General features: G+C 37.7%; 1 long non-coding RNA gene and 1 pseudogene across 3 annotated transcripts in view; both read right to left on the reverse strand.

Annotated features, from left to right (window-relative positions):
- Positions 1-14,079, reverse strand: part of LOC136847677 (uncharacterized) — a 682,743-nt gene that overhangs the window by 375,514 nt on the left and 293,150 nt on the right. The gene's annotated exons all lie outside the window — the stretch shown is intronic.
- LOC136847572 (piggyBac transposable element-derived protein 4-like) lies at positions 4,081-6,895 on the reverse strand (annotated as a pseudogene).

Genomic DNA, 14,079 nt, shown 5'->3' on the forward strand with positions numbered 1-14,079 from the left:
AGTTTTTCAGACCACCACGGGACTTTGTATTTTGTTGGATGAGATTTGGATTTTGGTATTGCTTCATCAGCAGTGTTTTTAATGAAATCAAGAAGAATTTATTAGTTTCATTATGGTCTTTTAAATATTCAAATGGTGGTGTATTCTAGTGTGGAATTCATAACACTCCCAATCAGCTTTATAAATGTTATATTGAGGGACATGCTTGGTGGGATTGTAATAATGAAATTAACATTGGGAAATGATCACTTGTATGCAAGTTGTCAACTGTATTCCAATCCAATCTGTCAACTATGTTTGTTGTACACAGAGTTAAGTTGATTGAGGAAAATGTTCCATGTGTTTTAGAAAAATATGTACTGATTTCGTTATCATTTATACAGCACATGTCATATGAATCTATGATATCTTCTATTTTACTCCCTGCTCTATTTGAGTCTGTACAATTACAGTCTGTACAATTCAGACATATTAACTTTTAACTAAATCTTTTCAGACACCCTGAGATTTATCTTATTCAGACATTAATTTTTAATTTCATCATTTCAGACACCCTGAAATCTGTCATATTCAGACATACTAATTCTCGCTCATCCTGAACAACTGAGTGTTTCAGACACCCTGAAATTTGTCTTATTCAGATATAGTAATTTTCGTTCATTCTGAATAACTGAGTCTTTCAGACACCTGAAATTTGAGTCTTTTCAGACAACTGAGTCTTCTCAGGCAACTTGAGTCTATTCAGACACCCTGAATCTGTTCATTTCCGAACAACATTTAGTCTCATCAGACATACTGAACCTCTTCCCTCGAACAGCCCTGAGTCTTTTCAGACACCCTGAGCCTTTGAAATACCCTGAGTTTTTCGAGACACCCTGAGTCTTTCGAGACACCTTGAGTCTTTTGAGACACACTGAGTCCTTCAAGACACCCTGAGTCTTTTGAGGCACCTTGAGTCTTTCGAGACAAGCTGAGTCTTCCAGAAAACCTAAGTCTTTTCATACATATTGATTTTCTAACGGGTCATGCCCATATAAGCGTTATCTCAAGATGTCTACGATATCCAGGACCCAGCATAATGAGGACTTGCAGTTCTACATGTCCGCTGGAAAGGACATGGGACTATCAGGACAAGCCCTGAGATATTGGGTCCAAGAGAGAGTAGAGGATACCAAGGCAAACAGAGAGAAAGAAAGAATAGCACAGGAGAAACGAGAAGAGGCAAAAAGACAGGAGAGGAAGAAAGAAAGAGCTCATCAGCTTGCAATGGCAGCTCACGACAGGCGCAACACACCAACATCCTCTCCTCACTCAACTCTCAGCAGTGTAGGCACCCTCATAAGAAAAAGGGACGAAGCCAAGCCTGAAGCCTGGCTCGACCATATTGAAAAGGCCCTGACGACCTATCAGCCCTCTACCGAAGAAGTGTCTCTGATTCTGGGACGGCACCTTGAAGGGAAAGGTGCCATTGCCTTCAATGCTCTCCCTCCTGAGGATCAAGGAAATCTTGACCCTGTCCACAAGTTTATACGTAGACTATTTTGCCGTGAGGACTGAGGTGTGGTCACAGCCGAAACTGTGTCCTACCATAGCTTGAGATCTTTCCAGACCGAGTTACCTAACTCTAAATATATATATATATATATATATATATATATATATATATATATATATATATATATATATATATATATATATATATATATATATATATATATGCATACACACACACATATATATACGTATATAATATACACACACATGTATACGTATATATATATATATATATATATATATATATATATATATATATATATATATATATATATATATATATATATATATATATATGATGAAGCCATTCATGGATGAATGCTGTGTCCATAAGGCTCGGGAGTTCAGCAAACTAACATCACCATTATAGATGCTCTACTCCGGCACCAGGTTATGATACGGAAGCCGTAATACCTTCAAACTTTCCCACAATAATGAGGCTCCCTCTGGCCATAAAAGGCTCGCGCTCTTCCACAGGCAAACCATTAAATGAGTTGTTAAATGGCGCCTGTTTGTTTGATAGAATAATTGTCTGATTACCATCTGTGCCGATTCATGTATGGTGCGGGGCATATTGTGACCAATCTCTCTCTCTCATTCTTGAAACTAAAGTATTACTGTACAGAGTGAATTCCATCACTGTGGTCTATTACATCGTTTCTGAACAGATTACAGGTATTGTTTACGTAGCTCTAATGACGATGATAATGAAAATAATAACGCAGAGCAATAAAACATATCCCGGGGGATTTGGAGTCCCATTTGGAAGACTAACAGAGGTTTCCTAGACACCTAGAAATTTCAATTATGACAATAAGAAAACACGAAAGTTAAATACAAAGCGAGTAATACAGAAAAACTTCTGGAACCATCCTTCCTAGAGAGTTCCTAATCCCCGGAAGGCTTACTACAGCAATAAGTTTCGAAGCAAGATAAAACTGTTTTAGGAAGAAATGGAGTTGAAGATTAGTGTTATGAAATGTGGAGAGAAAAGGGAACTGGGAGAACAACTTATTATTGTTATTACTACTGATGTAGTAATTTACAATCACAATTGAAAATACAGGCTTTGTGCAAAACTAAAACAACATTCAAAGCAATACAATACATAATTTAACAAAGCCAAAATCTTGATAAGAAAAATGTTACGGAAAAAATCTATGTGCCAATAAAACGGTAAACACGCTCTTGTATTGCTTTTCAACAAACATATACAATTAAAGCCTCTTCATCAGACTCTCTTGGATTTTTTTTTATAACGAGGCATTACAGAATGCTTTTATGCACGTTACAATTTTCTAAGCCATTCACCATACGTGGCTTGCTAACATATGGGAGGTAGTATATGGACGCTTCATTGACTCTCTCTCTCTCTCTCTCTCTCTCTCTCTCTCTCTCTCTCTCTCTCTCTCTCTCTTTCTTTCTTTCTTCTTGCTATCTATCTATTTCATATGAATGACAATTAAAGGTTTAAGGTCGATGAAGTGGATAGGTGTCAGATTAGAAATCAAATCTCAAATTTGGAAATTTAAGGTTACGGATCAATAGCTAATGATGTCAAGTTAAGAGGTAAAATAATAATTACTGTCAGCTTCAATGGGCTAAATTATTAACACTTTAGTACATCTCTTGAGTTTATAACTTTTGAGATGGAAACAACTTTAAAATTAAAGAAAAGCACTGCCTGCTCAATACCTACGGACAGTTACCCGATTATTGAGAGAGAGAGAGAGAGAGAGAGAGAGAGAGAGAGAGAGAGAGAGAGATTTTTATGGACAAAATTTTAAGGCAATTAACAAAACATGCATTCATGTTTATTACATTGTGACTATTCTCAGTAATTGACAAACTAATTAAAATGGATATAGCTGCTGCAGGATGAACCTTTGTTCGTGAGATGTTTCCGACTAGCCCCTACTTCGGTATCAATTCTTACAAGGTTCCAGATGAAGATTAAACACTGTTACCGATGAGGTGTAAGTTAACCGGAATAAATAAGATTTCAATAGACCTACATATTACGAAAATCACTGCTCACTATCGCGCTAAGATGGATATTAGCAAACTTCATGCTTGCAAAATTTTTGACAAGAATACCAGTAGTGATTACTCGTTGATCTTGAAGGCCCTTTAGCCTCAACAGTTGCTTATACCAGAGATGGTCAGTTGTTTGTATAACTGAATGTAGGTAACTGCCCATAGCCTCAACAGCTGCTTTTACCTGGGATAGTCAGTTGTTTGTATAACTGAATGCGGTAATAGCCATCTACCAATACCTGTGTAGGGCGAAGATGAGGTATCTTAACCCTAGAACGGTAACCCTCCATTTCCGTAACATGAAAGGTAACCCTGGGTGAATTTCACCCGGTAATTAAATAATTAAAATAAAATACTTATCCTGAAAATCTTGTTATTTGGAACACATACGAATGAAATATAACTCCTTTCTCTTATTGAGGCTATTATAAATGAAATCCTCCTGTAAATCATATTTTTATTTTTTTAAAAATACAGAAAAAAATAGACTTTTCTTGGAGTACTTTACTAATTAAATTGACAAAAAAAAAATGATTTCGAATTTTGTTTTTTGTTGGTGTAGAACTCTCTACTGTCATGGGACTACGTACTGGCTGAATCCCATCTCCCAAGCTCGTATACAATCTGTATGGGAGACAGACAAAAATGGTAAATTTTTCAGTACATACCAAATTAATTTTTTCTATTCAACACTTGCAGTATGGCAAATTATGCTTCAAATGACTCAAAGTACATCAATGAAACACATACAGTACTATATATACACTCACCTGTTAGATACAGTCACCACAGACTGGATACAGATGCCGAGGACACATCGGCTTGACGCACTTGTTGCATCTGTGACGCGTCTTCCTATCGGACTTGACCGGGCACTCACAACAGCGCACCAACGCACCGCTGCTGGCTGAGAAAGATGTCCCTGGTGATCCTGCAGCACTGCCTGGTGATGGTACATTGCAGACAGTGGTGATCAAGGACTGCAAGGATCGGGGCAGGGTAAATCCAGCCGTGACGGGCCCATGGGGTGATTAGGGCCTTCCTGAGCTGCAGCATGAATTTCTGGCGTGATATGACTTTTCTGTTGCCCCCTCTTTCCATATTCTCCTTGTATAAAATGTAAGAGTTTACATTGGCAGCATTCACCATTCCATAAAAAGTACAGAGTGGCTAACGTCTTGTTTTTGCGTGAACAGGAATTCCCGAACACATCTGGTCAAACGTATCAACGCCTCCTTTTGTTGAATTGTAGAATTCAATGATCTCCGGTTTTCCTTTAGTGCCAATGTTGGGCTGAGTGTGCTGAGATGACAGGAGCAACACTAGTTTCTTTTGTTGTCTTGGATGTATCAGACACATATGACACCAGAGTCATTTCCTTTGTGTACAGGAAGGCACTTGATCCACGCTCTCTTGTAGCTTTGTCCGTCATCTCCTTCGGTATCTCCTTCTTGTTGGCGCGCACTGTGCCAACAAGAGTCATGCCACAGTTATTTAGGAGATCTGATACCAGGGGAACAGAGGTAAACCAGTTGTCAGTTGTGACGTTCCTGTGTGTTCCATGGTAAGGCCTCGTTAGCTCGGGTAAACTGATGGCGAGTGTAAGGCCGCCCTTTGGTTGAGTCCCCTGCTTCCCAAGTATGGGATGCCACCAACCAAGTACTTGGACTTGCTATCATTGATGAGAACGAGCTTGATTCCATACTTGGCCGGCTTGTTGGGAATGTACATACACGAAAGGGGCAGCGGCCCCTGAATCCCAGTAGCTGCTCATCAACAGTGAGGTTTTCATGGGGACATACAGTTTGCCACATCTCTCAATAAAAATGTCCCATATTTCCCTCACAGCAGCAAACTTGTCAACCTCTCGCCGAACCTGTCGCGTTTGTGGGTCGTCAAATCTTAGACACCGAATAAGGAACCTGAACCGAGCCTCGGACATTGCCACACTGTATAGACCACAACCTGTATCCACGCTCCACATTTCACTGGTGGGGATGTGTTCATCGCACTTCTGGGCACTGATGATAAGTACACCCAGCAATGCTTTGACTTCTAATGGCACAGTGGGAGCAAAAGTGGCTGATCTTCTTTTATAGTTGAGGCAAATGTATCAATGGCCTTGTTAGTCCACGTCACAATCACTTGATGAGATCATCATTGAAAAATAAACTGAAAGCTTCCTCTGGTGACACTGCATTCGTTTGCCGCCCCTGGAGTTGGGCCAGGAGTAAAGGCGCCACGATGTTCCTTGTGGGAGTCCTTACGTTACTTGGGGTCTGCGGCCGACAACTCCACCTAAACTTACTAGGGGTGGCAATCGTTGTAGTCTTGAATGTGACGATGGGCGGAATATCACGCTGGCGCCTTCTTCCCCTATCAGTGGCAGCAGGAGTAGCTGAGGTAGAAGCGATAGGTGTGGGGACGTCGGTAGGAATTGGGGATAGAGAACGGTCAACAGAGGTACGACGGGGCGTTTGACTGGTGTAGAGGCTACCCTTTTCCTCTTTTCTTCTTCATGCTCATCATCACGTCATCTTCTTCCTCATCAGAACTCTCATCTCCTGGTTCAGGTAAATATTCTTGGTTTTCATCACTATCATATAACAGGTCACATTCAAGTTCATCAATTTCATCATTATCACTTTCAGAACCACTATCTTCACAAATTTCTGAGAGAGCCCCAGTTGTGTTCATAAGTTCAGACAGTTCTTCATTTGTGTATGCCTTTTTGCTGGTCATGGCTTATTCTTTATAATTCACTCACTTTTATTCACTAAATCTTGCCTGAAAAAAAAAAAAAATATTATGCAAGGGTTTACAAAATAATATGTCACATTCAAGTTCATCAATTTCATCATTATCACTTTCACAACCACTTCTATCTGCACAAATTACTGAGAGAGCCCCAGTTGTGTTCATAAGTTCAGACAGTTCTTCATCTGTGTATGCCTTTTTCTTTATAATTCACTAACTTTTATTCACTAAATCTTGCCTGAAAAGAAAAAAAAAATATTAGGCAAGGGTTTACAAAATAATACAATAATAGTAACACTGGGAGAATTCCACCCGTATGTACAACATACGGGCACAGTAACCCTGGGAGAAATTCTCCCGAAATGCGTTCTAGCCAAAAAACCAGCCGAGAGCGCGGGACCACACACCCTTCACCAACCAAGTCAGATAAGGCACTGAAGGTACTGAGCCACTGGAGTCCCTCCCCCAACCCCTTGGGGGGGTACTACGTCATTGCCAGATTCAGTTGGGTGAATATCTCCCCAGGTTACCATTCTAGGGTTAAGCAAGCGGAGTTGTCAACATAGACTGCATTTATTTAGCTTTGTTTCATTTAATTTCACTCGTATGATAACCTTCTTCTGCAAAGGAGTTGTAATTGTGAAACGTTTATGTTGATTCAAAAGAAAACAATCTATTTTAGGTTACTTTTAGGTCGAATTTTCTTCAGTTAATTTCGATTATATTTTGTCAGTCAAGAAGCCACATCAAACATACTGCACATGCTAATAAAAAGAAAACCAATTTCAACAGGATTCACCCAAGACAGAAAATCTCAAAAATCATACAGCCACCAAAATATAATCACTCATAAAAAAATTTCTTACTCACAGCAGGAGAAGTCAGTCAGTAAATAGTGATATGAAAAGAGGTGTTTAAAATGGAGGAAGACATAAAACCGGGGAACCATGAAAGGAGAGAAAACTCTCGCTAGAGAGAAAAATAGCGACAGGGTCATCGGCCGAAGAAAATATTGGAACAGGTCAGAAAAACTGATCGTCAATTGCTTTGTAGATTGAAATTTCGACAAGCTTTCTTACGAGGCAATTTTCAATTCGATTTTTTTTTTTTTTTTTACATATCTGAAAGCGATTCTGCCCAAGAATGATGAAGGGATCACTGAGTGATGAAAATAACGTAGGCTACACATTTAAAAGAGATATTAAAGAATATTTTCTCTAAATCTCACTCTTTCCGAATCTATTATTGTATATATAGGAATACCCTCAGCACTCTTACTCAAATTATAACAGTTTAAATTCCATGCGACTAATTACTTTTCTCACTACTACTTTTATCAAAAAAAAAGAGGAAGGAAATCCTATCGCTTCTTTTAAGGTTCAGGAAAATGGAAAATTGGAAAAAAAGAAAATACGGATTGAACGGGACAATTTCCGCTGCAACTACAGAGTCGGGGGAAATATAGGAGACTTGTGTCCTACCGTTGGAAAATCACTGTAGCACCATTTGAATGATTTTGCCGTCCAAAATTCAAAAATATTCCGTCATTTTTTCCAGTTTATAAATCTCTATAATGGAATGCCACGCTTCAACTGTTTGTGTTATTGACTTCTAATTCAGGCCAATATTTAATGATAGTTATTACCATATTACCTCATCATTATTATTAGTATATAAAAATCACATTCTCAACTTTCTATACTCACTGACCAGCGGGTGACGGTAGGCAATCATTTTAGAAAAATTAAAACTGATTCTTAAAGGGTAAGCATATTCTCGATAACTGGGAAAATTACTATTATCAGACGGAATGGCGCTAAACGCACATCACTAGTGGATTTTTTCATTTTACCGGCTTCTTCGTCTGACGTCAAATTATTTATTTTTCAGAGCTCAAGTGTAATCCGACTAGTAACCCACTAGACCGAGAAAAAAATCTGTTGATAAGTTACAAGTCAGCCAATCCGGACAGGTACAGTGGAGTCAAAATTCTCCACTGTCTGAGTCTCTTTCTCGAAAACTGTTGCACAGTTTCCATATCACAGCAGTTAGAATCAGCACTTCCAAATCTAAAATTTAGGTCAAGTTAATTTGTGCCAAGCAGAATCAGGAGAATGAGTTGTAGAATGTTTATAAGAAAGATATTTGAAAGAGGACTGCGAAAAGAAAACTATTTACTGCTTTTATGAAGCAGAACGAGATTGCTGGACTATTCGCAAAATGATCCCATTTGTGGATATGAAGTAAAAGTGCATGATACAAACATAACACCTGCAGTAATCTGTGCAACAGAGACACAGGCACGGGAAACAGAAAATGATGGATATTTTAAAAAGTTTTTACAAAAGATTTCACTGTAAAATTGACAGAGATCTCGAAGACCGAGATGAATAGCGAAGAGACATAATCAGAGAAGTTATAGGACAAAGACCATTAATACAAGGAAAAGACAAAATGAACCATAAGGCAATTCATGCGGATAGAGGACAAGACAAGCCACTTCACGTCTAGCCCCAAAAAGAGGAAAATGTGAAAATATTGATGTTAATAGCGATGATAATCGCCCTGCCTTTTTCTGTCCGTCAGGGGTCATAAGGATAAACTTAAATAAAAAAAAAAGCAGCAACTGAGGACAGCCGTTATAGATAACTACCTGGATTTCTTCCCTCTCTCTCTCTCTCTCTCTCTCTCTCTCTCTCTCTCTCTCTCTCTCTCTCTCTCTCTCTCTCGCACGGCGCAGCAAGGCTAACTCCCATTCATCCTTTCACATAACAGCTTTAAAAGTAACACGAATCATACTCTCCAAAATAATCTCTTGGCGTTTCCAGAACCATCATAGTCTCCAAAATAATTTTTTAGGATTTAAAAAACAATGTAAGCGCACTAAGTACACAGTTCCCTCAGTTTCTTGCATTTCCGGAGACTAACATTCCAACAAGTCCATAGACATACAAAATCTCACTCATTTGTTTGAAATATCCAGAAAAGATGTTTATGAAGATTTGGCAGCAAATTCTTCTGGACAAACAATACAGACTTCATAAGTGGAATTTGATATTCTCTGTGTGAAGTTCAGTGCATTTTAGCAGGGTGTCTCAAGAACGGATGGTGAATATTGATGAAGAAGAGCTCAAACAATGAGTGAGCCCCTCAACACGACTAACTAAACGTTTAGTGATCACCGTTGAAAGTACGATGACCAAATATAGAAAGCATCTCGTTTTAAGGGGGAAGATAGGGTAAAAAAATCGAGTTTTCGGGTGCCATCACCGAAATTCAGTTTTTGGTATTTTTCGATGATAAAACATGTGAGGTATGCCAGACGTATGATATTTTGTAATATCACGCACTCCGTGTCCCTTTAAATCGGTTATTTCAACAGTGTAAAAACTTGAACTTGAGCAGTAATTTCAGTAACTAAATGTAATATGTATTAATCCAGCCATCAAAATCTGAGGAGGATTATATCTTCTTTCAACAGTTATACAGACTTTTTATGAATCCTGGTAACTAACCGTCAGTTTTGGTAAGATAAAAAGTAGGCACTCATAGGTTTTAGTAATCGTGAAGTATCCCTTCTAGCGAGTGCCGATTTTTTTATTGTTGTTGTTATTATCTATCGCCCTCTCTCTCTCTCTCTCTTGGGAAATAATCCTAAATAAATTCCGACTTCTTTTAACAGAAGTATTTTTTGAAACCTTTTGGTACATTCAGAAATATTATAAAAAGCGTCTGCTTTTAAAGGTTTCATGGGACCACACAAAGGGTAATTGAGTCACCTCCACTCCTCCCTTTCGGAGATAAATGGCCAAGATTTCGTTTACATATCTTTGCAATTATATTTCAAAATACTTAATTCCCTGTCTATCGTGTTTTTAACATATTTTGGTGCAGAGCCATCTATATTAATACACGTTTCCTTTGCAAACTTATCTATAATATTCTCCTCCCTTAAGTAGAAAATACAAGAATCATGAAACCCAACTTCTGCATCTCTTAATAAACTAACACCGAGTCTTGAACATTTCCACCAAAGTTCTCAGGCAGCCGTTCTGTTTTGCTTCAGAACGCTTATGCGCGAGACACGTGTCGCCTCCAGAGCTGTTTCGCATGGTCCAGGTGTTCCAGGTTTCCGGAGATCTTCATCCTGTACTCTTGGATCAGAAGCATCATCAACAGGCCGCGATTCACCCGTAGAAGATGATGTCTAAAGTTTGAAGCAAATTACTAAATCAAATGCCTCATGCTTTAATAACTGCAAATCCTGTTCGGTACTGTTCTCTCTTTCCATTATATTTCTTTATATTTATAATGGAGCACTTATAATTACGAAGAGTTAGGAAATGTATACGAAAGAACATCTACAGCATATTATATTGCGCAAGCGATTGTCTACATAAATATTAGAAAAACAAAATTCCTAGTTATCTGTCTGTTTCTAGTCCATATTCATATAATAAAGATATCCTGCATGAATTTACATGCAATGGACGGTGGTGGTTAATTGCTATTCACTTACGGTAACATTTTTAAATGTATTTTGCATATCTTCTAAGACAAAAGCAATTTTCCCAATTAAAGCCACGGAACTCACAGATGCATAACTTTTTTCTGCAGAGTCACACAAATAACTCGTATGGCATTTGCATACGAAAACAGTATAGTAGTAATAATAGCAAAAATAGTCATTTTTCCCATAATACGGAGAGTTTGGGGAGGCAAAGATACCATTGTTCCACTACAAATCTCCATTACAAATCCCCATAATAAAAGTGTCAGCTACTAATGAATTAATGTACGATATTACAGGAAATCCGTGTATAAAAGAGAACGGACAAACCGTCTGGAAATTCAATAACGTATTACGTCAACAGCTGGGAACAAAATGGTCTTGTGTGGGGGGGGGGGGGATTGCTGGAGGCAATAATTTGACAAATCTACGTAATCGCCCTACATCCTACCGAGTTGAAGAGGCATTTTTTGCAATTCGATTACTGATACCGGTGACCAATTAAATAGAAAACAAGAATTTCTTGGGATTCAATGATTCTCCGATTGGTGAGGCAACGACTTAGTCGCCAAGCCAGTGGCGAAAGCACGTAACTATCATATTTCATAAATCGTCTGCAGAGCAGCTGAAAATAAAAGGTTAGTTCTAAATGATGAAACCACGTCTTGATGGTTACCACAGACAGTTTCAGGGCTTCATATCCCCATTTCATCAAATTTACCAGGGTTCGGTTCTTGCTTGGTTATTTTCTTACTTAGTTCATAAACACTTTGACGGGAAGTTAATTTTTAAGTAATACAAGGCACAGTTTTGAAAATCTTGAGAACGCCAGAGTTGATGTTTATTACATAACTATATATCGTAAGTACTCTAAATTCTCTTCTAAAATAAATAATCAACTTTGATTCTCCTAAAATACAAAATTCTGATCGCGCACTTTACCACTACAATAAAAAAATAATAACGTGTATGGAAAAGACAGTCTAAATGCCTCTCTTATGCTAAACTATCTTCGTAACGGGTTATGAATAAGATTTGTGAATGACTTTTCTATAAATCATTAACATGATGAGCATTGGTTTGCTACTTTTAACGTTTAAAGTAGAAAATGTAATGGGCAAGGGATTTACTACACCAAAATTTTGACCCTGAATCTAACAAAGAGGTAACTTTAAAAGATGTAGGGCTGTGTGTGTATATACTATATGTGTATATATATATGTATATATATATTATATATATATATATATATATATATATATATATATATATATATATATATATATATATATATATATATATATATATATATATAACCCTACACCCACAATAGAACGGAATCCAGAAACAAGTCAGTGTTTTGTTTTCCTGAAATCTTACTGATGTAAAGGAAAAGTAAAATGCATGAGCATCGACGTTACTTTCTCGTTCGGCAATACTACCAAGCAAAAGTCAACTTAACAAGGGAACTGACTTCAAATATAAGAAAACTGTATTCAAAACCTTTGACCGATTTCAAATATAAGAAAACCGTATTCAAAACCTTTGATAGAGATAACAGGTCAGACAGCTCAAGGCGCATTTGAGAGCAATAAAACCTTTCAAGAAGAAGACAACATTTTAAAACCAGCGTCGGTTTTAAGAAGGTAAATTTTGACTAAGGAATAAATTTCACTGCGGACTTAAACTGTAAGAATTCCTACCCAGAGAGGTCCTCTGCCAGCATGCATCTTTTCTTCTTCTTCTTTTTTTTTTTTTTTTAAATGACCTGTGAGCACCTAGTATCAAAGGGTAGCAGCTGCCACTAGACCGGATCTTTCTTTTGCAGCCAGAATCGTACACCCACTGTAACGCATACCTACGTAAGTGCAAAGAAAGCCACAAAAGAAATTTTTGCTTTTCGGTGCCTGTGATACGTATAATCCAGATATATTCCAACTACATACTCTAGAGAGAGCAAGTCGCGGACACTTTCGTTACAGCAGAAACTTTCAAGCGGTATGCTTCCTCGTTTCATGTCCACATTTTGAAAAGTTGACTACATCATTTTATGCTCACATTTTTCGTACCTTTTGTAGCGCCATTTTATTTCACGCTTTCGTTAACTTTTGCTTCAGTATTTTAGTTCCACATTTTCCATTCCTTTTGCTGCAATATTAAGTTTCCGGAAGTTTTGTTTCAACATTATATTCAAGAGTCTCCCAGGGTTTTACTGCACCAGTTTTACTGCACCAATTTCATCTACAATTTCAGCAAGCATGGAACGCCATTTGAATTAAAGTTTCTATACCTTTACTACCGCACCTTACATCAGTTTAAATAACTTTTGCTGCAACATTTTATATCCATATTTTCCGCAAGGTTTTCTGCATAATTTAATGTAACTATTTCGATAAATTTTGCTGCGCAATGTATATCCCAATTTGTCTCCAATTATGCTGCCCCTTTTGTATTCATATTTTCCACACGGTTTGCTGCATAACTTAATGTAAATATTTCAATAAATTTTGTTGTGCACTGTATATCCCAATTTGTCTCAAATTATGCTTCCCTGTTTAAACCCATATTTTTCGCAAGGTTTCTTGGATAATTTAATGTAAATATTTAAAAAAAAAATGTCTGCGCAATGTATATCCCAGTTTGCCCCAAATTATGCTGGCCCTTTTATATCCATAATTTCCACAAGCTGCAAAATTTAATGTAAATACTTCAGTAAATTTTGCCGCGCACTGTACATCCCAATTTGTCTCAAATTATGCTGGCCCTTCTATATCTATTGTTCTCTTCAGTTTCCGTGCACCATTATTATTAAACAATTTTTAATAACTTTTCCTACAGCACTTCATGTGTGTAACATCCATGCCTTGCTTTCTCTCACCTACCACACCAACTAACAACATTTATATTCATTCATGAAATCTTCCCTACGGCCTCCATAGGATTCCAGGGATTTAAAACATCTGGCGGTAGAGCCATATTGTTCTCTACATCATTGGATTCCCTTGTGAAAACGAGAAGGGAGCGTCAGAATGGCGTAGTCATGGTTACAGATGGTTTAATCTCTTGAGATTTCAATAGGTGCTGCCTGGTATAGAGGACGGTGTTTGCTGTACTGCGTGATGAAATTGTGAGAATGGTCTAAATGCACTATTGTCGTTGTTGGTGATGTTGTCGCTGGATAAAAACGTAAAATACTTCAATTTTTTCTCTAATACATTTCA

The sequence above is a fragment of the Macrobrachium rosenbergii genome, chromosome 17 (assembly GCF_040412425.1).
Source record: "Macrobrachium rosenbergii isolate ZJJX-2024 chromosome 17, ASM4041242v1, whole genome shotgun sequence".
Lineage (NCBI taxonomy): Eukaryota > Metazoa > Arthropoda > Malacostraca > Decapoda > Palaemonidae > Macrobrachium > Macrobrachium rosenbergii.